The sequence below is a fragment of the Pelodiscus sinensis genome, chromosome 8, assembly GCF_049634645.1.
Source record: "Pelodiscus sinensis isolate JC-2024 chromosome 8, ASM4963464v1, whole genome shotgun sequence".
NCBI classification, from domain to species: Eukaryota; Metazoa; Chordata; order Testudines; family Trionychidae; genus Pelodiscus; species Pelodiscus sinensis.
This window is the reverse complement of record NC_134718.1, coordinates 38,347,980-38,371,775: the sequence shown is the minus strand read 5'-3', so window position 1 is coordinate 38,371,775 and position 23,796 is coordinate 38,347,980. Positions and strand designations below refer to the sequence as shown.

Genomic DNA, 23,796 nt, shown 5'->3' with positions numbered 1-23,796 from the left:
CGCTATCATATCCCCCCTCAGTCTCCTCTTTTCTAAACTGAAAAGTCACAGTCGCTTTAACCTCTCCTCATATGGGACCCGTTCCAAACCCCTAATCATTTTAGTTGCCCTTTTCTGAACCCTTTCTAAGGCCAAAATATCCTTTTTGAGGTGAGGAGACCACATCTGTACACAGTATTCAAGATGTGGGCGTACCATAGTTTTATACAGGGGCAGTAAGATATTCTGGGTCTTATTTTCTATCCCTTTCTTAATAATTCCTAGCATCCTATTTGCCTTTTTGACCGCCGCTGCACACTGCGTGGAAGTTTTCAGAGAACTGTCCACTATAACTCCAAGATCTCTTTCCTGATTTGTCGTAGCCAAATTCAGATTAATGCAGTGTGTAGGAAGAGACAAATCCAACATGAATTTCTTTTAGATCTGATGGTCTGAGTATTTGGGCAGAAGTGAGATTCCAGTGATAGGAACATACAGGTAAAAAAGTTCATCCTTAAAGAATGAAAGAGCTTATTTGTTTTCAGATCAGGTATTTTCTTACTGAGGCTATGTCTTCATTATAGACTTAGGAAGGAAGTTAGGTCTGCAAACTGCTATTAATGTTTGTATCTTGCTCAGTTGTGTGTGTACTTGGTTCTGTCATCACTGCACATGCTCACCAGGAATGTTCGTGTGGATGTAAAGTGCAGTGTGCCACAGGGTAGGTCTCCCTGTGAACCATCTCAAGGCAGGATGCCTTTGTGTAACCACCTGCAGGCGTCTTTGAACCTGAGACCTCTGGAGCTTAGTGTAGGAGCCTCTACAACAGGGGTGGGCAAAAGGACCTCCTCGGCCCGGATCTGGCTCACCAAGTGATTGGATCCGGCCCGCGGAGGCCCTGCTGCTCCCCCGCCCCCAAGCCAATTGGGACCTGGGGGTGGGGGAGTGCATTAAGCTTTCACCACTCTGACCCCGCCCTGCAAGCAGTATGCAGCACTTGAAAGCGTTCCGTACTCCTGGAAGGGCGTGAGGAGGCTTTGCACGCTCCCTTGCCCCTAGGCCTTAATTTGCTCAGGGCAGGGAAACGCGCGAAGCCTCCTTCCGCCCTGCTAGGAGCACGTGGTGCTTTGAAGTGCCACACGTTACTCGCAGAGGGGGAGGTGGCGGAGAGCGGAGGAGGCTTCGCACGCTCCCCCAGTCCTAGGCCTTAATTGGCCTAGGGGCAGGGAAGTAAGAGAAATTTCCTCCCACACCAGGGGCATGGGCAGCTTGGGGGAACTTGGGATGGGGGCAAAGACACTCTCTCACCCCCAGACCAAACGTTGTCTGGAGGTGGGGAACCTGGAAATATCTTGGCTCTGCCCCTTCCTGTGCGACCTGGGGCCACTTCAAAAATTTTCAAAGTGGTCCCTGGCAAAAAATTATAGCTCCACCCCTACTCTGCAGCTTGAGCTATAAAGCCATTTGGCTCTCAGCTTAGGTGGTAGAGCTCACACATTCTTATCTCTCACTATAGTAGTGTAACTGCCACTACATGGGTCAGTGACCACACCCACTAAGTGTGTGGGTTACATTTGCAATGTGCCATGAGATAGAAATGATACATCTAGGAATTTCTGTGAGCTGGGGATCAAGTTCAAAGCATGTAACTTTCTTCAGCTGTGTTAAGCAGTTACGATGTTACAGCTAAGGTTCTGCAGCTATTCTGCTCTAGTGAGGATGCTTCCTACATTGATGGAAGAGGTTCTTCCACTGATATAGGTAACGTATCTCCAAGAGGGGGAGGATAGTTCAGTCCTAGTGGCTGTTTCTACGTTGTGCATTAAGTCAACCTGTCACATAAGGCACAGCATTTTTCACAATCTTCAGTGATATGGTTATTTAGTTTTTGGTGTACACCAGACTACCAGCTTCAGGGGGTAGCCGAGTTAGTCTGTATAGGATAAACTTAAAAAACAACAAATGGTCTGGTAGCACTTTATAGACTAACAAAACATGTAGATGATATCATGAGCTTTTGTGGGCACAGCCCACTTCTTCAGATGACCAGACCACCAATCCATAATGCCACCCTTATCCCGTAATTTTGGTGTCTTTAAAAAAAAATCATAAATCTGTTTGGAATCATGGACCTTGCAGAGCTTTGTGTTGTTCTTATGAATGTTGTAAATGAAGGTCAGAGAATTTTTCTGTATTTGCATGCAGACTACAGCATCAGGGAACACGATGATTTCTTCAGTGACAATTTTGTAAGGTGTATAATGAGAAAAAATTCAAGACTTTTAGTGGCATTCACAGAGCAGCTGCAGATAGTAGAGAGCTGCTCCAGTACCTGAGAAATAAATACTGACTGGTGGGAATGCAAATCTAGGATGATGAGCAGTGGCTGCAGAACTTCCAGATGCAAAAGGCAATGTTCCTGGATTTATATGCGGAACTCGCTCCAGCATTCCACAGAATTAGAGCTGCATTGACAGGGGAGCAGTGAGTGACAATCACATTCTGGAAGCTTGCAAACCTGGATTGCTACTGGCCAGTGAGAAGTAATTTTGAAATTGGAAAAGCCAAAGTAATGGCTATTGTTATGCAAGTGTCAGGGTGGATTTGATTTAAATCAAATTTATTTAAATTAGGGATGCAATAGCGTAGTCGGTTAACTGATTAACTGATAAGCAAAAGCTTATAGGTAAATGCTACAGATTACATGCATTCTCTCCTCCCCTGGCCAGTAAATTTTTTAGCATGTTGTCTAGCAACTGGATCAAGTCCGTGACCTACCCCTGCTGCAGCTCTGCATTAGTGTGTTAGATAGGCTTGCCAGATGCTTTCACCAAAAATCCCAAACATGGCAGGAAAAAGTTTGGTTGAGCAAAATAACCCCCCAAAAATGGGAGAACTAAAAAAAAAAAAAAAAGGTCGCTACGCATTTCACATGTCTGTTATTTTTTTTTTATTTTTTATTTTTAAACCAGACGGGCCAAAAATAGCAGGGGCCAAAAATGTCAGGGCAAAAACTGGACACCTGGCAACCCTAGCGTTAGGGGCATGCAGTCTAGCTCAGTTCCAGTTTGTGCCAGGTCTGGTAGCTTCGACTTCCGCCCCTCTCCCCCCAAACGGGCTGCTGCCACACCGCACTACTGCCTCTGATACAGGCTGCAGGCTTAGGGGAGCTGGTTTTTAGACTTGCTCCCCTTACAGAACAGCTCTTGCCTGGCACCTCACGCTGTTGCCTCTGATACAGAGGTAGCAGTGCAGAGTGGCAGGGGGCTCCTTGGGAGTGGGGCCAGAGCGCACTGACTTCTGGCCCCACCTCCAGGGACTAAAGAATAGTGGAGTAACTGATAAGCAGGGCTCGACAAATTAGTCAATCTACTCTCTCGGGGCCAGTAGATTTTAAGCCGGCATGGTGCCGCAATGCGATCAGCGCATGTGCAGCACGCCAAACCGTGCGTATGGTGAGCGGGGCTCGCCGCCGCTTGTCAAGCCCTGCTGATAAGAATTCATGAGGTTAATCAACTATTCAATTAACCAATGTTTAGCATCCCTAATTTAAATCATGATTTAAATCACTAGTCAGGAAGACTTGACTTAATCATGGTTTTCTACATAAAAGTGCACTTTTGTTGGTTGTTATAACCTTCACAACTCAGAGATAGATGTAAGTTTCATTTTTAAGAAGTTGTATACTATACATTGTTCAACAGTGATTTATTTTGAAAACTTTTCAGATTAGTTTTACAGCTATATCAGGAAATGAATGGTTGTTTGGTTATTTCATTTACCAGCGATAATTGAAGCACATATTTATGAAGTAATTGGAAGGTGAACTATCTCCAATTCAACAGGTTAATCATTAGTATGCAGAGGATTTTCTTGCCATGATATATTAGGAGGAGAACATCATCTCACAGACATTGACATTGTTTTATTTAACTAAAACAACAACATTATATATTCTGGATTTTTTTCTTCAACAACAGATCATATAATATTGTAAGAAAACAAGCATATAAATTTTTGAATATAAAAATTCAGGTATGTAAATCTGGTTTATTTTTGTAAAAATTGTTTTTAATTACAATAGTTTAAATGAAATATCTAAAAAATTATTAAAAAATTATTAAATCGACTGTGTCAGCCAGGTCAACACGAGAAACTTAAAATATTGGCTTCTGCAGCTGACTCAGTTGCCTTCATCTTCATTTTCCTGTTCATAATCTGGGAAAGAAAAACATGCTTTTCTGTTTTTTCAGGTCCCAAATGGTTTCTGAATTTGGAATAAATTAGTCTGAAGGAAGAAGATATTCTTTCTACATCAGCAGAAGAAGTGACTGCTGTTAAAAGTGAGATTATCACTTCAACAGTCTCTGAATCTAAATGCTTAAGTAATTTCTACTCGTTCACTGGTGTGACTTTCTTTAAATTATCATCAGCAAAAATGTATTTCTTGAATGATTCAGTCTTAGCTTCTAAATTTATTATAGTTGGCATTATGGAGGGATGATTGCTGGATGCCCATGTCATAGCCTACTCCTCTTTTTCAGCAGTTAAGGTTTGACCCTGGTACTGAGTATGAGAGCATTTGTAAGCAAATGAGCTGGAAATAGTGCTTGTCCCATTCATTTTTTAATGCTTGTAATTTAACTTTATCATTGCATATTTCTCTTTTTAAGCTCTCACTCAGTTCCTTCTTGATCTCAATAGTGTCAACAATAAAACAGCTATCTCCTTGCATTTCATTCAAGGTTACAGAAATAGGCTTCAGGGTACTCAGCATGTGTTTAACATTTCTCTTCAGCTCAACGTTGAGAACTTTGGCTGTGACTGCCATCTATTTTTTTTCACGATTTTGTTCACAAACCGTCATCAGATTGGGCCAGTTCTTGATACAGTGCTTTAAATAGTCCACTATGGAATTTCATTGCACAGCTTGTGGGACAGATAGCTTGGTTCTTCCTGTTTTTTTTTTCTGAGGAGCTGGTGCAAAGTGGTTCTTAAGAAAGTATTTTCCAGTTTCAACATTAGCCTTTATTTCTGGAATAAGGAAGTCTTTGGCCAGGAGGTGCTTCAAATAAGCACTTGCAAGCTTATGTTGTTAGCTTGCGACTCTCTTCTGAATTTCTTCTCATCTTGCATACATTTGCACCATTGTCTGTGACCAAGCTGTATATAGGACATTTGATTTTTTCCCCACTTTTTTATAGTTTTTACTGCTAGTATTTGTAAGTATTCTGCTGTGTGTGCATTTCCTGGTGTATCAATTGTTTCTGTAAGGAAAACATTCCCTTATGTTGTCACACAAGCACATAAAACAGGATCATTGTAGACATTGCTCCACCCTTTAAGACTCAGGCTAACAATTTTACCCTCTAGAGAACACTGCTCAGTTTCTCTTTTATAAACTTTTATCCATCCAACAATTTGCCTGTGACATCTGCTCTATTGGGTAGACTGTATCCTGGTCTTAATGACTGAACCATATTAATGAAGTGTGGGTTCTCAGTCATCTGGAAAGGAGAGTTTGTTGCAAAAACAATTTTCATCAGTTACTTCTTTTTGTAATCTGCTGCTTCTTATCACAAACTAATTTATGGTTGTTTCTGGATGATGGAAAAAAAATTCTGTTTGCTACAGGTAATATACTTGTGACTGGTGACATACATGATGTGACTGAAACACTATCATTGGCAGATAACTCTGAAACTATAGAAAATGATAATCTTCTTGAAGGTGGATAGTTTTCAGATTTCTGTATGTTGAGGATGGATTCTCGTAAACAAAGTAAGTCAGTGCAGTTGTTTAAAAATTATTACCTTACTGCTCATTTAATATTACTAGTTGCATTCACTGACACTCAGTACTACTTTAAAGGTGAAATTGTAAAAGGAAGATCTGCCTATTTCAGCTATTTATTTTTTTATCACAATTTTGCTCAAACACGAGAATTGAAGAACAGTGCAGAAGGAAGACAGGCAGGAATGTGAACGACTAGTTGACTATCCAGTAAGCAAGAACTTATCGGATAGCTGGCACATAGTTGACTAGGCACTTCCCCCACCCTCTTGCTGTCTCTATCAGAAAGAGTCAGCAAGAAAGGGGAGAAGGAGGAGGTGCTTCAAAGTGGCAGTGCTGCATGGAGCCTGGGGCCAGCTCAGAGTCCCCAGCTGACCCCGGGTTCCATGCGACACTGCCTCTTTGAAATGCTGTGGGGAGCACAGAGCCAGCAGGGGGACTCTGGGGCTGTTGCTACACTTAAAGGTGGAGGCGCCCTTATTGACTAATTGAATAGTCGATGCAATTATTCAATTAGCCACATTTCCACTGATGGTCCCTAGCTATCTATGCACATCCTTTTCTTCCCACAGATCCAGGAGACCTTATATCACCTATCACATTGAAGAATGCATATAGCATGTGGAGCCAACATGGTTGGCATTTGCATTAAACAAGTTGCTTGGTTAGAAAAGGCATTACAAAAATGTGCAGGTGTACATGTGTGTGGTTTCCAGTCTTTATGATAATGGAATTTACAGTTGTGATGAGAACTGTTGGATGGTATCTAAAATTTGGGATTTCTTAGAAAGACTTGTTTTATTGCAATAACTAATCAAAACAGAGAAGTAGATCAAGATTCCACTTCCCATATGTTCTGAAAAACTTGGTCAGATCTTCTGTCACAGTGATTACATATGCTAATTTATGTAATAAAAACTTTTGAGATGTTTGTGCTAGTATAGGCTATATGGAAAGCAAAGGTGCGTGTTTTTGTACATGGAATGCCTTTAAGTGTCAGACTTTACGTATTAGAATTTGTATTGTTTTTTGGTGAGAGATCTTTCACTTCGTTAGTTGGCTGTGAACCTGCAAAATGTAACAGCTAGATTTTTTTTTCTTTGGATTAAACAAAGTTTAGATGTATTTTCTTTTACAATTCATTTAATTGATTGTTCAGTATGCAAACATTTCTGAATTTCAAAAGCTGTATGTAATTGTGATTTAAGCCACTTTGCTCTCAGGGTTAAAATGCAATCAGTCTCCTCTATTTACATTGTTCTTCTTCCTAGGGAGAAAAGATATGACTATTAAGAGGATTTGTTTAACTTTCATTGGAAGCAAGTTATGAATTATTTTATTGAAAAATGTTCAAATTGATAAGGATTTTAATGTTTTAAGGTCACTTTTGGTATTGTGTATCAGAGGGGTAGCCGTGTTAGTCTGAATCTGCAAAAGCGACGAGGAGTCCTGTGGCACCTTATAGACTAACTGAAGTGTAGGAGCATAAGCTTTCGTGGGCAAAGACCCACTTCGTCAGATGCACGTCATGCATCTGACGAAGTGGGTCTTTGCCCACGAAAGCTTATGCTCCTACACTTCAGTTAGTCTACAAGGTGCCAGAGGACTCCTCGTCGCTTTTGGTATTGTGGGTTCTTATTTTACTTCATTCACCTATGTTAGTTGGATTTGGATAAGGACGTAAGTAACTAGTTGACTATCCCAATGTTTCTCAACCTTTTTTTTATACAGTACCCCTTTTTTTAAAAAAAGTACCCCAGGCCCCCCACTCTAACCCAATGCACTCACTCCTCCCACAAAGTCAGAGTGGTGGGGTGGTGGTAATGTGCGTCTCCAGGTTCAGCCTCCCTCCCCACTGGTGCACCATAGGGAGGCTGCTGGAGGGGAGACGAACTAGGAGAAGCGGCTATGGAAATGATTTTTTTTTTTCTCCCTGCCCAAACCCGCCTCCCAACTTGGAACTGCACTGGGTCTCACCGGAGCTGCCACTACCCCAACCATGCGCTTTTCCCACCAGCGTTGGGGCGTACGTGCAGAGCGACTGTTAAAGTCCGGGCGCACGGCTCCAAACATTCAATTTGACAGTCATGTCTTCCCCTCGTCTCCCCTCACCAATCCCTTTTTCAGGGTAAAATCCCAGACACTTTTTGCCAGATTTCCACTTGCGTTGATGTACCCCCCAGACTTCTCTCGTACCACCGGTTGAGAAACACTGGACTATCTGATAAGCAAATGCTTATTTGATAGTTGACTCGACGAGTCACCTCCTGCCCCCCTTGCTGCCTCTTTCAGAGAGAGGCAGCATGGGGGGAAACAGGAGCTGGTGCTGAGGGGTAAACCAGTAAAGCTGGTTCCCCCTAGCACCGTCTCTGTGGGAGGCAGGAGATGCAGAGGGGAAACAGCGTGAGCAGAAACTGCTTCAGTTCCCACTTGTGCCAGTTCTCACTACCAACATATATGCTTTCGAAATGTACAAAGAGCCCTGTGGAGCTTTTGTATGTTTCAAAAGCAGAAGTGTTGCAGGTAGCAGAGGATGAGCAGGGATTCGAGCAGTCCCACTCGCCCCATGCTTTTTGTGGTGCTCTCCCGCTTCTTTACTGTCTCTATGAAAGGCAGCAAGGAGGGGACAGGAGCCGGTGCTGGGGGGAGCTGGCTTAAAAGCTGAGTCTCCCCAGCTCTGTCTCCGGGGTGTCCTCTGCCTCCCCCCTTCCCTCTGCCTCTATCAGAGGCGGGGGTGTGTGTGATAGGGGCTGCATTGCAGCAACATCCCCTATCTGCAGGTGTCCCAGTGGGGAGCTGGGTCCCCCCACGGATGGTCTGTTGCCGCCAAGAAGTCCCTGTTGGCAGTGGCCAGGGCTGGGCCATTGGTATGGGTTGCTCACGGAGCAGCTCTTGCCTGTGGCTAGCCCTGGCTGCCATGAACAGGGGATGCTCCGGTACCAGCTCCTGTTCACGGTGGATAGGGCTGTCTGCCGTGATCAGGAGCTGCTGGATTCAGTGTGAACTGGGACTGAGCAGCCTCGGCTCATGCTGATCGCTGCACCTCTTTTTTTAAATGCAGTAAGAGCCCAGCAGTTCTTGCTACATTTAAAATGCAGAGCTGCAGAGCGGGTGGTTCCAGAGCCAGCATGGACCAGGACTGCTCAGTCCTGGCATGAGTTGGCTCCTGGAGCTACCCACACTATGGCTCTGTAGAGGCGCTTTTTTGACTAATCGTATAGTTGATACAAATTGTATTGACTACATGATTATCCAGATAATCCCATTTTAACATCCTTAGATTTGGACCCTCACCAGTCTTGTAGTGGTACCTTAGCAATATCACATGTAGCACTCTAATTATGAAGGTGTAGGGCTATATTTTGGCATCATAGGTTATGTCAGTTGTTGTATTACTACAGATGAAAATTAAGAAGCCTGTTGAAGTGTTGATTTTGAATTTAAATCTTATTCCACTGGCTCCTTTGTAAGTTTTCTTCCCCTCGTTTTGTGATTGTAGCTATTTGAGGAATTGAAACAACCACTGCTACCACCCAGCAATAAGGCTGTATCTAGACTACATCCCTTTTCAACAGAGGGAAGTAAATTCGACACTTCAAAATTGCAAATGAAGTGGGGATTTAAATATCCTATGCTTCATTTGCATAATCGTGTCATGGCGCTCTTTCGAAAAAGTGTCCTTTCAAAAGTAAAACCATGGTCTAGACCAGTGGTCCCCAACCATTTGGGGTTGCCGGGCGCCAGGGGGCGTGGCCGTTCGCCCGCCGGGCGCCCGGGAGGGGGCCCCATAGCCAGGGGCGGGGCCCCCCCAGCCGCATTCCGGGGGCCGGCGCTCTCCCCTCAAGCGCCGCGCGCCCGGGGCCGGCGCTGGTGCTCTCTCCCTCCCCTCCCCCAAGCGCCGCGCGCCTGGCGCTCTCTTCCCCCCTCCCTCCCCCAAGCGCCGCGCGCCGGGGGCCGTCGCTTGCTCTCTTCCCCCCTCCCTCCCCCAAGCGCCGCGTGCCCGGAGCCGGCGCTAGCGCTTCCTCCCCCCCCCCAAGCGCCGTGCGCCCGGGGCCAGCGCTGGCGCTCTCTCCCCCCCATGCGCCGCGGAGGGTGAATCCGCGGCACCCCCGGGACCGACGCTCACCGTGCGCCATGCGCCAGGGGCCGGCTCCGGCACCGTGCATGCGCCACGTGCCCGGGCCAGCCCTGAGCACTTGGCGGGCGCAGACAAATGCCCCCGCGGGCGCCATGGCGCCCACGGGCACCGTGTTGGGGACCACGGGTCTAGACGCAGTTCTTTCGAAAACAGCAGGCTTTTTCGAAAGATTTTGAGGAGTACAGGATCTTTCGAAAAAGCCTGCCATTTTTGAAAGACTGTGTCTAGACCGTGGTTTTATTTTTGAAATGGTGCTTTTTTGAAAGAGTGCCATGACGTGATTATGCAAATGAAGCACAGGATATTTAAATCCTCCTTTCATTTGTAATTTCAAAGTGTCTAATTTACATCTCTCTGTCTAAAGAGGGATGTAGTCTAGACACGGACTTAATGTCTTAAACGTTGGGTTGGTGTATTAGAATTGTAAGCTTTACCTTTGAGAATATTTTATCATTTAGTTGAAATAAAATGACCATTTTAAGAAGATGATCTTATGACTGAGGTCAAAATTCAATAGCAGGAGATTGGAAATGAAATTCTGTCACCAATGAAGTCAATTATAAAATCCTATTGGGGGGTTAGGGACCAGGATCTCACATCTGACTTGCTTATACAAGCTGTGTAGCAGAAATCAGTCCGTCATTTTGGATCCAGTCATATGGCCCCTGCTTATGTGAGTAATCCTATTTATTACAGTTGGGTTATTCCTAGGATTGAGCCCTATTTCTCTGTACCTGATGGGTCGAATGGGAACAATATCAACTACCTTAGGGCACGTCTACACAACAGGGCAAACGCTGAAATAAGCTATGCAACTTGAGCTGTATCAATTGTGTAGCTTAAATCGAAATAGCTTAATTCAGCTTTTTGTGCTGTCTACACAGGAGGAGGTTGAAGAAAGAACACTTTTCTTTTGACTTCCCTTACTGCTCATAAACTGAGAGTTACAGGAGTCAAAAGTGAAAAGTCCTCCTACTTGACATAACTGCTTGATGCGTGAAGGGAGACTATGTTATTTCAGAATATCTAATGCTGCTGTGTAGATATAGCCTTTCAGGATTGTTGCGAAATTGAGTTCATTAATGGTTCTGAAGTCAGACTTTTGGTCTCATGGAAAGCACATGATAAGGTGTTATGCATAGTCAAATGTTGCAAGAAAATTACTTCATGCAGATGCTCAATTAAAATTTCAGTGTATTATTAAAGAGATCATGTAATCATGTTGGTTGTTTATACAGGCAGTCCCCAGGTTACATACAAGATAGGGACTGTAGGTTTGTTCTTAAGTTGAATTTGTATGTAAGTCAGAACTGGTACATATTGTACCCCAGGTGTCCCCAATTCAGCTGCTGCTGAAACTGACCAGCGGCTGATTACAGGAAGCCCGAGGCAGAGCTGCTCTGCCCCGGGCTTCCTGGAATCAGCCGCTGATCAGTTTCAACAGCGGCTGAATCTGGATGCCTGGGACAGAGCAGCTGGGGCGCTGCCGGGTAGGTCCCCGCAGCGCTGCACCTCGGCGCTCTGGGACCAACCCAGCAGCCCCCCAGCTGCTCTACCCCAGGTGTCCTGATTCAGCTGCTGCTGAAACTGACCAGCGGCGAGAAAAGCCTGGTCTGCTGGGGCGGGGGGGAGGGGGAGAGGGCGCACTAGCTGCGCCCCCCTCAGCAGACCAGGGAGACGCGGAACGGCTTTTCTCGCCGCGGAGGACGCGGGTGGCGGGACCGCCCAGATGCGCCGTGGTCCCGCCGCTCGCGTCCTCTGCAGCTTTGCTCCGTGTCTCCCTGGTCTGCTGGGGGCGCCCCCCCAGCAGACCAGGGAGACGCGGAGCAGCTTTTCTCGCTGCGGAGGACGTGGGCGGCAGAACCACCGCGTCGCGTCTCGGCGGTCTGCTGTGGGGGGGTGCAGCTAGTTCGGGGTTTCCTCACCCCGTTCTTAAGTAGGGATCCGACGTAAGTAGGATCCACGTAACCCGGGGACTGCCTGTATTAGTGATGTTTAGTGAATATGGGAGTCAGCATGAGAGATACTTAAATGAAGTTCCTGATGTTCCTGAGAACTTAATACAGGCAGTCCCCGGGTTACGTACAAGATAGGGACTGTAGGTTTGTTCTTAAGTTGAATTTGTATGTAAGTCGGAACTGGTACATATTGTAGGGGAAACTCTAGCCAAACATTTTTTTTAGTTTTGGATAGCATAGGGAAAGGTTAACTCCCCTCTAATGTTTGTTTTGCTGTCTGTTCCCCTGTTCAGAAGATTTCACATCTATTTCTGTCCCTGTGACAAACTCAGGACTAAAGGAGTAACTAATCAAATACCAAACAGCTCTGCACCATGCTTTGAGCTAATAGTTTTATTTCCACACACCACTCAGGGTTCTAGGAGGAGGGTCCTTTTTTTGCTAACACAATGAGGCCAGCACTTTGTTTGTTTTGGTGGAGTCTTTGTTTGCCCAGGGAGCCCAGCATGTATAGGGGGAGAAGGGGCGGAGAGGCTGCTTTTGTCTGCTGTTCGGCAGCCTGTTGCTCAGGGGAGGGGGCAGCCTGTTGCTGGCAGGGGGAGAGGGGGGAGGCGTGCAGGATGCGAGGCCGTGGGGGGGGGGCAGCGGGCGTGGGGAAGCACTTTTCCTCTGCCCGGCAGCTCTGCGGGATCCCTGTCCCTGTGGCCAGCTGCTGCAGGCAGAGGCCAGTTGGAGCCGGCCGAAGAGGAGGAGGAGGTGGATTCTAGGACCCAGGTGAGCGAGCCCCGGGGACGCTGCTGCGCTCCGGGAGCCCGGCATGGGCATGTATAGAGGGGAGGAGGGGCAGAGAGGCTGCTTTTGTCTGTTCGGCAGCCTGTTGCTCAGGGGAGGGGGCAGCCTGTTGCTGGCAGGGGGGTGGGGGGGGGCAGCGGGCATGGGGAGGCACTTTTCCTCTGCCCGGCAGCTCTGCGGGACCCCAGTCAGAGCCGGCCCGAGGAGGAGGAGGATCCTAGGACCCAGGTGAGCGAGCCCCGGGAATGCTGCTGCGCATGTGCGGGAGTTGCCTCACCCCGTTCGTATCTAGGGATCCGACGTAAGTCGGATCCACGTAAGTCGGGGACTGCCTGTATATGGCTTTTGTTCCATCAGCTGTTTCCAGTCTATGAATTTATGTACATAGTTACAGAACAGCTTATATTTAGAAATATATATAGCTTGCTAAAATCTCTCTGCAGAAGGCTGTTGTTTTACTGTGGTTACAAATAGAAACTGCTATTTTTAATAATTATATTTTTCCATCCTGTGCCTAAAATCTCTTTTAAAAGTGAAGTTATAAATATACTACATTAATTAACTGAAGTGTTAGCATGTGGTTGACCTAAAAGCTTATAAATTTATAAGTCTAATGAGCTGCACATTGTGAAAGCTTTTGGACACAGATTAATGCCAAATTCTTCTGGCCTTCTTTTGTCAGTCACTTCCCTTTTTAAATATTATATATACAGTAGTCCAAATTCAGATGTAATGACACCAAACAGGAACCTGCCCTGCAACAAAATTCTGAATGAAATGACAAAAAGAGAATACATTTTGGAAAAGTATATGAAATGCTTTCTCCTCTGTTTCTGCATGTTTAGAAAGAAGTCTCTGCAGGCTTTATTGCCTGCCTCTTAAGGCTTAGGTGTAAAACAATGCACAGTATTGACTCTTCTTGGTTTCTGTGGTTGATTATTTTTCATTTACTTTAGTTATGGACATTGTGTTTGAGTGGTTTGACCTGTTTACATGTGAGGGTAATTATGTAATTTTATGGTATACCATTGGTTTTCTGGATGTTGGGAGTCATAACTGTGTGATATTTGTGCTTAGCAACCTTAGCTGTTAACAGCTTTTATAAGTCAGATATACAACAAACATACATACATTAATATATTAGAAAAAGTTAAAGCATTCCTTTGTGACAAGATCTATATCCTTTTTACAGTTGTACAGAAAGTAGATAATTATCTTTGTTTTTCTTTATGCTCAGAACTAGCTTTTAATCAACGTAATGGAATAGAATTACCTTCTCCTTGATTTTTATTTACAGACTGTCTGGAATGCTAATGTGAGCTCAGTGTTCTTGTGTTTACAGCAGAAGTTCTACATGGTTAAACAAAAACAGTAGGCTACTTGTGACAATGGAAGTTGATTAAAAGGTTCCTTTATATTGATCCGGGAAAAGGGAAAGTCTATTGCCAACAAAAGGCAATGATAATTTTTTGTCATATTTAAGTTTTCTTGTATTTTAGTTCTACAGGATTGTGGTGTTTTCATGATAAATTGTAGCATATAGCCAAATGGAAAAACTATTTGAATAGTGCATTTCGAGCCTCAGTTCCAGTTGTTAGGTATCCAGTATTGAACTGGACAGTTCGGTATTTTTGCCTCCTGTCGGGTAAAAAATTCAGAATACAGGACACCTAAAGTGTCCGGTACTTTCTGATTTCTTTTTCCTGGCTAGGAAGCAAAAATCCCAGGCTGTTCAGCTCAATATGGAGGCAGCCTGGCAATCCTAGTGCTTACCGGGTTCCACAGGGGAGCTATCCAGCCTCACGCAGGAAGGCAAGATGGCAGGTGGCCTCCTGCAGTATGTTAGGGCCAAAGAGCCTCACCACACATTTTTTAAAGGAGCCACACTGTGTTTTTTTGTTTGTGTGTAATTTTTTTTTTTTTTTTTTTGCTTAACTCTCTGGGTCTTTCTTTTTCTCAGTATTTTTTCTGAAACCATTTGACAACCCTACTGGTTGTATGTGACCCATTGCTCATAAACAAACACTAAGATAGTTTATTTCTGAAAAGTGAAGGAAAGAGGTGAAATCTTAACTTTTTGTGTTTTGTCTTAAAGAAAAGTAAAAATTATTTTCTCTGTTTTGTATTTGTGTGTCTGTGTGCCTACATAAGAATAGTTATATAGTGGAAATCTTGACCTTCTGTATTTCCAAAGGAATTGAACATACTTGGTAAAATTAGGGGTTCTGTTATCAGTATCTCTGCAGAGCATTCAGAGCAAGACTGCAAAAGGAGAGGAGAGAAATTGCTTAGGAAATTGTCTTCTATAGTTTCTAAATATTAGAGGAGCTGAATTTGAGTTTGTGTGAACTCTGAGGTTGTATTTTAGAGCAATTTGAGTTTGGTAAAATTGGGTTATGCTGTGTGTTAGAATTGAGTAGTATGAAGACCTCGAATTAGCTAGTGGAAGAATACATTTTAAAAGAACATGCAAGGCAAAAATTCCTTCGATGAATTGCTGTAATTATCCTATTTCTCATTTTTGTTGTGTTTGTCTAGCTATGACTTAATGATCAGAATCTTTTTTCTCCCATGAATTTTAGTACAGTAGCTACAGTAAATATGTTGAATAGTGTTAATTTGTACTGTAGGAATGATATTCCCCATAATGTATTGAATTTTGCTATGTTCTCTTCACTTTGCTCAGTCCAGAAGTGAAGAAATTGCATGCCATAAATAAAGTGGTAATATATCTTAAAGTATATTTTAATAGCTGACTTTTCTGAGCTTTTAAGCAGGTGGCAACTATTGTACTGAGACATATAAGTTTAAAACAAACCATCTGCCCACAACACTCCAGACGAACTTTGTTGCTGGTCCTAGATGTGTTCCAAACAGAAGACTGTTAAAGTGGCAAGTGAAAGAAAACTGCACGACAGCTGTTGTAATAGTGAATGTGGCTGTTCAGACAAGAGAGCCAGTTGTCTTTAGCAAGTACATTAAACCACAACGCATGGTTCAATTGTCAGTCAGAATTAAAGCCAATGAAAACCTGCACATGACAGTAAAAACCTTAGGAAAAAGGATGAAGAAAATGACACTGCAAAAATGCTTCTGAAGGAACTAAAGCTGTAGGCAACAGCCTAGTGTGTTAACATTTTTTAACTTTATTGTTCAGGAGTTAACATATCCATGCAGACATTCAAATACAGTCACAGAGAAAAGAGAACAGGAATATGTATTTAATCATAGAATACTTCCTAAGTGGAGCACTTTACATTTGTCTTTATTAAACTTCATCCTGTTCACCTCAGACCATTGCTCCAATTTATCCAGATCATTTTGAATTATGACCCTATCCTCCAAGGCAGTCGCAACCCCTCCCAGCTCGGTATCATCTGCAAACTTAATAAACGTATTTTCTATGCCAATATCTAAATCGTTGATGAAGATATTGAACAGAGCTGGTCCCAAAACAGACCCCTGCGGAACCCCACTTGTTATGCCTTTTCAGCAGGATTGTGAACCATTAATAACTATGCTCTGAGTACCATTATCCAGCCAGTTATGCACCCACCTTATAGTAGCCCCATCTAAGTTGTGTTTGCCCAGTTAATTGATAAGAATATCATGCGAGACCGTATCAAATGCCTCACTAAAGTCTGGGTATACCACATCCACCTCTTCTCCCTTACCCACAAGACTCATTATCCTATCAAAGAAAGCTATCAGATTGGTTTGACATGATTTATTCTTTACAAATCCATGCTGGCTGTTCCCTATCATCTTGCCTCCTTCCAAATGTTTACAGATGATTTCCTTAATTACTTGCTCCATTATCTTCCCTGGCACAGAAGTTAAGCTAACTGGTCTGTAGTTTCCTGGGTTGTTCTTATTTCCCTTTTTATAAATGGGCACTATATTTGCCCTTTTCCAGTCTTCTGGAATCTCTCCTGTCTCCCATGATTTTCCAAAGATGATAGCTAGAGGCTCAGATACCTCCATCAGCTCCTTGATTATTTTAGGATATCACAGTATGAAATATTCATAGATAAATACTCCTGAAATTTAAATAAGTAATTCCTTAACATATTGGTATGTTTGCAGATACTATTTTGGATAAATCAGAGCATATCCTGATGCTCCTTCTGCTTTATCAAAATAGCAGTTGATAGTGCTGGAATTGAAGAGAGAGGATTTTTGAGAGTGAAGACGATCCTTTGTCTATAGACTATCTTCTAATGTTTATCACAATAATTCTTTCAGAGCAGTGATAATTCTTTCTATCTGATTTATGCAGCTAATGGTTCCATGGCTGTATTAAATAGTAGAGGCAATGCCCCTCCCCTTACATTCCTTGATGTAACTGAAAAGTGGAAGTGATAACAGCATTTTTCAGAATAGAGGCACAGGATGATTTGCAAATATCAATCAAGGAAAAATATTAGGTCCAAATCCTAATTTTCTTAGGATTGCTAGATGTATGGTCCTTCCATTTGCCCTAAGATCCCTTTTGGCATCTATCTTGAGGATAGCAGATGGATCCCCAGTTGTTTGAGCTTCATAAATTAAGTGGAGCATCTTCCCAATATTGGCTAACCCGACTATGCTGCAGAGAAAACCCTCCTAGTCTGCATGAATTACTGCTAGAGCAATGTTGTTTTAAGTGTGAAATGAGAAATGTCAGAATTTTATAATCTTTGTTCAACAGAGAAATTGGATGTAATTGCCACAACGAAAGCTGTCCTTGCCTTCCCCCCCACCCCTTTTTTAAAGAATTTGAGTCCTGGGAGAACTCTGCATTTTGCATTTAATTTTGCACAATTTTCCTAAGATGGTAGAATAAGCATAATACCTATTATTGGATCAACCTCTGTTGCTGAGAGAGACAAACTTTTGAGTTTATACAGCAATTTTCTTCATATCAGTTCTGTGTAAGCTCAAAAGCTTCTCTCGCTCATGAACAATAAAGAAGTTGGTACAATGAAAGATAATATTTCACCCACGTCTCTCTGGAAACAATGCCAACTATTTTAGCAATAAAGAATACAGGTTGGACCTCCCTGGTCCAGCACCTTCGGGACCTGAACAGTCCCAGATGAGGGATTTTGCTGGACCAAAGGTGGTCATTTCTGGCTCCCCTGCCACTGGCCACTCCAGCCCGGCTTCCTGTCTCCCTGTCTCCTGCTTGCTCTGTTTTCTCCCCCCCCCCCCCCTCCCAAGCAGCCACTGCTGCTGTGGCTCCCAGCCCCACTGGTCAGCTGTGCACTGGGGCTCCAGGATCCTCCTGATAGCTGCATCCTTGGGCTTCGGGACCTGCTGGTCAGCTGCCGCCACTGCCACAGCCCTCTTCCCAACCAACCATCCCTACTGCGGCTCCCAGCACCACCAGGCAGCCACGCCCGGGGTCTCTCAGTTTCCTGGGCAGTCCCCACCCTCTGCAGTCAGAGTGCCAGAATTGGTAACAGCCTTGACATGAGTGAGTGGGGGAGAAGAGAGAGAACACATGCCCTAACGTAACAGAGTTCTTGCTCTTGGGAGATAGCTGCCACCATCAAGTGTAAAAACAAAACCCTTCTTCTGAAACCCAGGAAGAAGCACTTGAACTTCTTCCAAAGGAGTACCCCCCACCCCCAGCTCTTTTACCACAAGAGAGCTTGAGAAAAACAGGAAAACCAACTGCAGTCTCTGATAGCTGACCTGTTAGTCTTAAGCACACATACACTGACCTCTTGCTACTTTCCAGGACACAAGAATCAAATCATTACCTTAAAAAGGTGATTTTTATAACAAAACCAAAAGATATACTAAATAAAGCATACTTAGTTGCTAGGTATTACAAAGCAACTGAGGAAAAAAAAACCAGAGAAAGCTCTTATCTCTGGATGCAACTTAGGGTATGTCTACACTAGCCTCCTAGTTCCATCTAGGGAGGCTAATGAGGGCGACCGAAATTGCAAATGAAGCACGGGATTTAAGTATCCCGTGCTTCATTAGCATGTTCCCGTCCGGTTGCCATTTTAGAAGTTGACTAGCCCAAAGTTACTGCCTGCGTCTACATGCGGCAGTGAAACGGGTTTCCGAATTAAAGCCCTAAATCGAATTAGTTGGTAAACTTCATTGCAGGAGAAATAACAGCTAATTCAAGTTAGGGCTTTAATTCGGAATCCTGTTTCGCTGCCATGTGTAGACGCGGGCGGTTACTTTGGGCTAGTCAATTTCTAAAATGGCGACCGGCCAGGAACATGCTAATGAAGCGTGGGATATTTAAATCCTGCACTTCATTTGCAATTTCGGTCGCCCTTGTTAGCCTCCCTAGATCGAACTAGGGGGCTAGTATAGAAATACCCTTAGATACAGTGAATGGGGGAGGAGGGAGCACATGGACTTAGCACAGAGAAGTTTAGCCAATCAACAAAACAAAATAACCTAATTGCGACTAAATATATATTTTTTCCTATTTACTCATGATACACTTCAAGGTCCAATCTATTTCTATACCCAGAATTTCTTGTAAGCTTGGTTATTTCACTTGGTTTAATTTATCTTGTTTCCCCCAGCTCCTAGCTTAAAACTCACACAAAGGAGCAGCAGACAGGTATATCTATTCAATTTAAATTTCAACTGTTTCCCATTGGCTTTCCTGGCTTCCTGCCAACACCCCTTAGCTACTTGAGTTTAACCCTTTAGTCACCGAATGCTGGCCAGCACTCCTCCTATCCATCATAGTGCCTTTTTTTTGAGTCTTCATTTTTTCATTTAACATTGTTTGAAACCTTGGGTGTAGTGGCTCATCAATTTACTAGTGGGATGATGTCCATGTTATACAAACTTAATAGCACATTTGGCATTAAGTGGCTGACCTGCGTGAAGGAATTGAGAATTGACTGGTTATGGAAACTGACCCTCATTTCTCTGGGTCACGGTTGGATGTAATGCATGGGTACTGACGGGGAAGCTTACACTGTTTGTTATGTATGCTGTTCTGGATGCAAGAACCAGAGTGTCTATTTCATTTCAGATCCTTTCAATTTAACATTATTTATGAGCTCTAAAATTACCTTTAACAAAATGCCAATGACAATATGTTATATAAAGAAACACTTTGGTACTAATGGTGTTTGTGCCATTTCTGAATAAACTGGCTTATCCATAATTATAATAAACTTGATTTCCATTTCAAATCCAGGAAGCAAGAGTGTGCTGTTACTATTTTTGAGTTCAGCTGGTTCTACTTTTTTTAGTTTTGGTATGATCTAGTATTTTATACTTCATTGCTGCCAAAAGAAAATGGGCTTGCTATTGTGTGTTGTGTGGGTTAGAAAAGGGAGAAATCCAAAATCCTGAAGTTTCAGTTGTATCATTCATCCACTTGACATGCTCCAAGACTCTGAAAGGGTTTATTGTAATGTTTTCACATTGACAGCTCCCTGCATGAAGGAATAGCTGGCATTTGTATGCGAGGTTTTTGGGCCATTATTATGCATCTTTTTGTTTGCCTGTTATAGCAAGCAGCAGAAATTGAATTTGCAGTGGAGGACAAATAAACCACTTTTTCTGAATGTAGTTCCCCCTCTCCACCTGGTTACCTTCTTTAAAGCCAGTCTCCTTACAGGTTTGGATGGATAGGTCTGGGTTCTTCTGGATCCCACCACCCACTCAGTTTTATTTTTTCTGATGGATTTATTTGGCGCTGCCTCCACCCCCCTCACTCCTTCCTGGCAGGATCACCAGGGCAGCTTGGGAGGAAAATTCTAGCCCAGGGAAATCCCCACGTATTTGCCAGATAGTTGGAGACTCCCAGAAAATAGCACAAACATATACACTATAATAAACACAATTATATTAAACAGGAGACAAATATAACAGAACAGGGTAAAACACTATTTTTAGGGTCACCGGTGCCCAGCAACTGTAAGATCAGTGTCCCGTTGGTACGCATACTTTGTTGGGGCCCTTGATGACTGTTGACCACAAAATACTTCTCTGCAGTGGTTTTGCAGTGGAGCTGACTAGGTCCAGTAGAGCCCAAAGGACTCACACATGGGAGAAGGCAGTAAATCCCTCCACAGGTTTCATATGCTTTAGGTAATAAAATCCCCAAACAAATTCCCTGACTTACTGTCAGCCGACGGTCAGGGCAGTGAGTCCCTTATGACCGGCTGAAGTTCTTTTAAATTGTGCTTGGTTCTGTTACAGCAACTGAAGGAGTCAGATTAAAGCTTAAACAGTTACTATTTTATTGTTACAGGGTAAACTTAGTTGTTAAATGCTACTACTGTGTTACAGATAACATAGACACTACAAAGGACAGGACAGAAATTACACTAAGAAGTCACTTACAGGTACCATGAAACCTTTTTGGTTCTCTGAGCTCTTATTAAATGCATGCAAAATAGACACATAGCAGGTATATATTCTCACCCCTGTGTTCCAGACTTGGCGTGGCCAGCGTCTTTCTCTCAATCCCTCGGGAAGAAGTAGGGCGAGGTTGGGCGTCCCACAGACCTCGGGAGACAATCAATACCTGCAGGTGTAGGTGTTTGGAGCTCAAAGGGGGTGGGCTACTAAACCCCTCTTTATACCCCTTGGGTCATGTAGGCTTCTTCCTGGTTTCAAGTGGCCAATTAGGAAAAATGGCTTTGAACACCAAGTTTCCCACGAAGGGTGCAAAGCATAATTTACACCTGGGAAAATGCAGACAATGGGCACCTCTGGTATGTGATGGGCGAAGATTCCTCTCCTGGAACAGTGCAGGCGTGTCAATTACTGGTACTAGCCATCAGGGCGACGGGAGGCCCCGGGTCGTCAGCTAGCCCATTTACTGTCTGGTTTCTGTTTATGGTAGAGTCAGGGACAGGCAGCACACCTGCGTTCCCAGGGCATCAAAGGCTGACTGCCTTTCTCTTGCTCTCTTGGGGGGGGGGGGGGGGACAAGATGGGGTTTGTGTCTGGCTACACTTACTAACTAAAAATTGGTGCACTCGCACACTCCATGAATGAGCCTCAGGTTGAGAGATGACTCAGTCACTGCAAAGGGGCTGCTCTCTTCTCGCAGGGATCTTCTTCAGGCAGGAATCAGGCTGCTTCGGTCCCAGAATTTCCCCTCACCGCGAAGGGGTGCAGGGCTCAAGGTTCAGGCCACACAAATGCACCAAAATTCAAACTATAACCTCCTAGCCCAACATTCAGACCCACACAGCAGGCAGCAGCCCTGAACTCGCAGATAGAGCCGAGCTGACCATGCGGTGACTCGTCTCACCCAGGGAGCTGGAGAGCCAACTCAGCTTGGCTGGGGAAGCCTCCCAGCAAACTCCACAAACTGGGAATTAACAATGGAGACAAAACCCAGCTGAGGGATCCTGCCTTCAGGTCCCTAGAGGCTAGTTCTCAGGGGGAACGCTGCATGCAGGCTTGGGGCTTACTAGCTCCCACACAGCCAGTCCTCCCCTTGCCCTGCTGGCTCCAGACTCCCCTCAACAATGGTCTCTCCTTCCCCCTGGGAGGGACATCTCACTCCCTATGGGTTGCCAGGTCGACTCTGGCCCTGGTAGGGAGGGGGAGCCAAGGCAAACTCAGAGTGCCTCTCCCTGAGCTGCCAGCAGACAAGGCCCCGGGAATCCAAGTAATCTCCTTGGGGGTTACATGAAGATAGGCAAAGAATTTCTAAAAGGTAAAACTTAATTTAGGTACTCCTATCAGTAGTAAGCAAGAGCCCATTTTGGGGAAAGCAACTTCACCTAAGTGTGGATGCAGAGAAAAGTGGCTTTAAGAGGGCAGATGTAAAGCCCAGTTCCATCAGGCTCTATTAAAATCCTTCCCCTAAAAGCATGAAAAAGTATTTAGGCAAGAAAAGCAGAGCCAGTAGTAGGAGGAAGGTAGTCAAGTATGAGATAAAAGGCTCCTAATGCTGAAAAGGAAAAATGTATCATGAACAGTAACAAAATCAGAGTTGTTAATGGAGATTAAGGGTCAGTGATCAGACATACCAATTTTACTAATAAAAACATACCAGAAAAATAAAAAAGTGATCTCTTTTTGGACTGATGCTGATAACTGTATTTAGCACACAAAATCAAGTATGGGTGGAGGAAGCAAAGGGGGAAGGGAGGGGAGGTGCGGTTAAGAAAATTGAGACTCGTGAAAGATGCAATGATAAAAGGGTGTGATAGAAAACATGCCTTATTAGTGAGACCTCGCTCTTGGAATGCATATACAAAAGATCTTTCCCTACACTCCACATAGTGAACTGTTTCACTTGAGGTTTCCTATTTTCCTTAGCTACTGTTGGCAATCCACTAGGTATATTATTGCCAGATTATGCTAATTAAAAAGATGCTATGCTGAGTAAAGAAAAGAAATTAAAGACTATTTTAATATAAGGCTACAAATTTATTAGGACCTATGTGTTCTGGCATGATGGCTAAAGCAGGATCTGAATGAGTAATTCAGTAAAGAGTTTATAAAAAAAGATGTAGATTTAACCCTCAACAATAAAGTTTTATTCTTAGGAAAGAAAATAAAATCCTCCACTCTTGAGCTGAGAAAAAAAATAATCAGGAAGCGATAGTTCAGTATGAGATGCAGCTGAATTTCTAGCAAACAGTAATGCCTACAGTTGTATAAAAAGAGAATAAACATATGATTAAGGAAATACGGTCCCAGTAGGTTCTGAAGGGTAGGACAAAGAATTTACTAAAAAAGCCAAACTTAATCTGATTGTCAGAGTGAGAGGAGAAGGGTTGAGTTAAGATATTTCTATATTGAAAATTAAATGTTTTTGTTTGGAAAATATTCCTCAGAGTAATGGGATTAATAAAATGATGTTCAGAGTTGCTATAATGTGTATTGATTATAGAAGTCATAAGTGAGTTTTTCCTCTCCTTGTAGAATTTGAAAAGATTTCTAAAGTTACATAGCTGCATCTTGAGACTATTAGGGAGAATATTAAGATATAACTTGCAAATGTAAATATTTGGAATAGAAATGTACAGTAATGGATATCCAATTAGTGACAGGATTGAGTCCCTATAAGCAGATTTAGGAAATAGGACCCCTAAAGCCTCAGAAAATCTCTTCTCAGCAGCCCATTAATTATCATATTCACTACTTCTGGCCTTTGTAACTGCAGGATTTAGAAGTAGTTGGCAAGTACAA

General features: G+C 43.7%; 1 protein-coding gene across 17 annotated transcripts in view; it reads left to right on the top strand.

The window, feature by feature from the left end:
- SGMS1 (sphingomyelin synthase 1) overlaps positions 1 to 23,796 on the top strand; it is a 216,020-nt gene that overhangs the window by 72,582 nt on the left and 119,642 nt on the right. For 3 of the 17 annotated variants that reach the window (XM_075935074.1, XM_075935072.1, XM_075935070.1), the window contains exon 3: positions 4,233 to 4,322. The exons of the other annotated variants lie outside the window; for them this stretch is intronic. The gene's annotated coding sequence lies outside the window, so the exon portion shown is untranslated. The remainder of the gene's footprint in view (positions 1 to 4,232; positions 4,323 to 23,796) is intronic. 17 annotated transcript variants of the gene reach the window in all.